We start from the raw sequence: 3,071 nt of genomic DNA, 5'->3' as shown, positions 1-3,071 counted from the left end.
CAGCTGGCAAGAGAAGTAAAATAATAAAAAAAAGGGTTAATATCTGTCTATCTATTTTGGTTTCTTATTTTATGTTACTTTGCATGTAATGTTTTTAATAAAAGAATTGAAGACAACATCGTGGTACTCAGTACTTATCTTCCTTTATTGAATCATTAATTTTTAGCAAGAATACTTTATTAAAAATTGTATTTTCTTTTCTGTACAAAAGACATAATGTTTACTTGCCAAATTTCGTGAAGATACATGACTCGTATCGGACGATGTATCGATACAATCGTATCACGGCTTCACGATATGATACTCGTATCGTATCGCTGTATCGCCACACCTTTACTAGATGTACCTCCGCAGGTTCCCCGAAAGTGTTCTGTTTCAGGAGTAAATAAAACCAAAATTAAGAATAACAAATGTTTATATTTCTAGCTTTTGAAGTTAATATGTCTTGCTATGATGTAGCCTACAGAATGCACAATTCTTCTCGTGATTCATGGCAAGCGCATGTGTTACTGACGTCACGACAGTACAAATTGCAACGTTAAGCATCCTTTGTGTGACGTCATTTTAGTGTCTACTGACAGAAAACACACTACTGTAAAGTGGTACGAGTGGTTAAAAGAGGTGAATGAATATTAGAGGATGGTTTGTTTGGAGTTAAGCACAAAAATAAATGCTCTGCCCACCACGGGTATAGAAACCCAGTTTCTAGCGTTGTAAGTCCGCAGACATACTTGTACCACTGGGGCCCCGGAATATGGAGAAAAGCATATTTTTATGTGTTTTTCATTTAATTATTCTTCAAAAATTTTTAATTTCTAAACACATCTAACTCAAATCTATGTTTTTTATTCAGCTTTCAAGGAAAAGCCAGTATGGTATTTCACACACACGCAGCGATACATCTGCCTTAGTATCAGTCAACACTATTTTTACTACTGTTAGCGTCAGCAGAACTGGTGTTATTAAGCATTTACGGTTTTAAAAGACTACGCTTCTGAAAATAGAAGCCGATAAGTCTTTTAAGAAGCTACCTAAACAACACATGAAACATAAAACCCAGCCTGTAATAAATACTTAGCCCATGTAAACATCTCTGTAATTAAATCTGCTCCTGTATGATTTCCTGGAAAGGGTCAGTCTTAGCAACCAAGAAAGCAAGCTTGTAAAATGACAAACCCACCCTTGAAAACGTCTTTCATCCACCCAAGAAAACATTCTAGCTTCTGTTACACCTATACTAAACACGAACCTTCCACCTAGTCGACAAGCAGATGCATAAACAATAAAAAGTACAAGGACAGACATGGGGGAGTTCAGGTGGTCGGGACCCCTATTTCTAGAGCAAAAGAAGAAATACAAGTCTGGAGAGTTTGGCAATCAGTTGGGGAAGTTCTAAAATAAACAGTAATTACAATATATTAATTTAGCTTCTACCTTTATACGTATGTGTGTACGAAGGTATGTCCAGATAACTCCACCCACAGTTGTGGCGCTGGCAAAATCAAACTTAGTACACGAACTCGGGGTGGCTGTGGGGGTGTCCTTGTGGAAATTGTGTAGTTTTCCTCCGAGGGGGTACCAAGGGGAGCTAACCGCCTCCGAAGATCACCCAAGCATGATTGGGATCTAAGATTAGATGTTCAGGGTCGCTGAACCTGAATATATAATCGGATCTGGGGCTCCTGCCCCCTTCGATATCCCGGAAAGCTCCTACAGTTTTGAAGCTAACAGAACCAAACTTGACAGGCGAACTTGGGTAGTCAGGGGGGTGGGGGGTAATGTGTACTTATTGATCTGGCGTAGTCCCCCTACCAAGGGAGTGCTTAGGAAGTTACTACGCGCCCAAAACGTCGCCCAAACTTAATGCAGGTTTTAAGAGTCGCTGAACCCGAATCTGCCAAATAGTGTTAAAAATCCTTATCCTAATTTTGATGTGCAGTGACATAAGTTTGATAAGAAATTACAATTCACCAGCTTAATCCAGTTCACATCACAACAGTTGTTGTCAAGCGGTTTGATAATACAAATAGTGTCTAAACCACTATTGGGCCTGTCGTATCTCAGCAGGCCTAAAGAACCTTTAGTATAAGCGAAAGGCCTCGTCGGCAGCGGGTATGACAGATATAGCGATGTTGACATGTTATTATACACTCTTCTTTATCTCTCAGAATGTCCCCCGGTGGGACAGGGGTAAGCTTACATACTTACAACGCTAAAATACGGGGTACGATTCTCCGTGGTGGACACAGCAGGTAGCCCAATGTGGTTTTTAATGGTTGGAGACGGCTTGAATATGTAATGAAGAAAAACTTTAATATAAGTTTAACATAACAGCAAATGTACAACATTTCGACAAGGTTTTGTCATCATCAGGTACCTTGTCGAAACGTTGTACATTTGCTGTTATGTTAAACCTGTATTCAAGTTTTTCTTCATTACCCATTCAAGCCGTCTCCAAGCACTCAAAGTCTCAAAGTGGGTTCCTCGTCATCGAATTTGAAATCCAATGTGGCTTTGTTCAAAAAACAACTTTTCTCAGAAATTATTGTTATTATAAAACAATGTTGGATTTAGAGTTATTCTTATTTGTCTTCTTCATAGATCATTAAAAGGCATTATCTTTTGGAAGTCAGAATTATTACCAGTAATTCAGGTAACACTTTCTATTTCCACTTGGTTAAAAACCAGGATTTGAAACCCGCGGTATGCATAGAGCAGATAGCGCAAGTTAATAGCCACCAATAATACATGAACGTTACATATATATAACACATTCTAATGGTTTAGCATTCTTACCAAAGTTTCTACACCATTATAGCCAAGCCTACAACATCGTGAAAGTGACGCCCTCTTCCCTTCCTCTCCTTAATATCTTCTAAACGTGTACGGAAATTGTACCTTTACTGACTTTTATTTCTTCGTCAAGCAATATGCATAAATGGGGTTATCAAACTCACATAACACTAAAATGTTGAGATTTCTATGGCCATTATCGGAATTGTTACAAGATTCATTACCAAATCCAGTTGTTTGTTTTTTTTTTTTTTTTTTTTTTTTTTTACAACAGAACC

This window comes from Limulus polyphemus, unplaced genomic scaffold (assembly GCF_000517525.1).
Source record: "Limulus polyphemus unplaced genomic scaffold, Limulus_polyphemus-2.1.2 Scaffold496, whole genome shotgun sequence".
NCBI lineage: Eukaryota > Metazoa > Arthropoda > Merostomata > Xiphosura > Limulidae > Limulus > Limulus polyphemus.
The sequence above is the reverse complement of the archived record's forward strand: the minus strand, read 5'-3'. Positions refer to the sequence as shown.